Genomic DNA, 456 nt, shown 5'->3' on the forward strand with positions numbered 1-456 from the left:
TTGTCTCTCACCCAGTGCATGTAATTCCGTTGCCAAAGCGGTTAAGATTAAATGCCGTTGGCAATTTAGAGTACGTTGACACTGTCTCAGTGAGACATGTCTTTCGGGAGCATTTTGAGGAATATTTCCTCTTTATATTTATTTCAAATATTTCTTTTTTACCATATATATTTCAAATATTTCTTATTTACTTCATATGTTTCAAATATTTCTTATCTATCATACGTATTTTAAGTATTTCTTATTCATTATGTTTCAAATATTTTCTTTCATTTTGTCATTTTCAATGTTTTTCTTCTCTTTGATGGATAGATTATGCTAATATTCGCTTGCTTTTCTATAAATCATAGAGACGGGATTGGTTTCTTTTTAGATAATAGATATCACATAAATTCTGCAACAGTAACGAATAATAATTCACTCAAATCTTGCGAATACTCAGACCACCTAATGTGG

The sequence above is a fragment of the Penaeus monodon genome, chromosome 34 (assembly GCF_015228065.2).
Source record: "Penaeus monodon isolate SGIC_2016 chromosome 34, NSTDA_Pmon_1, whole genome shotgun sequence".
Taxonomy (NCBI): Eukaryota; Metazoa; Arthropoda; class Malacostraca; order Decapoda; family Penaeidae; genus Penaeus; species Penaeus monodon.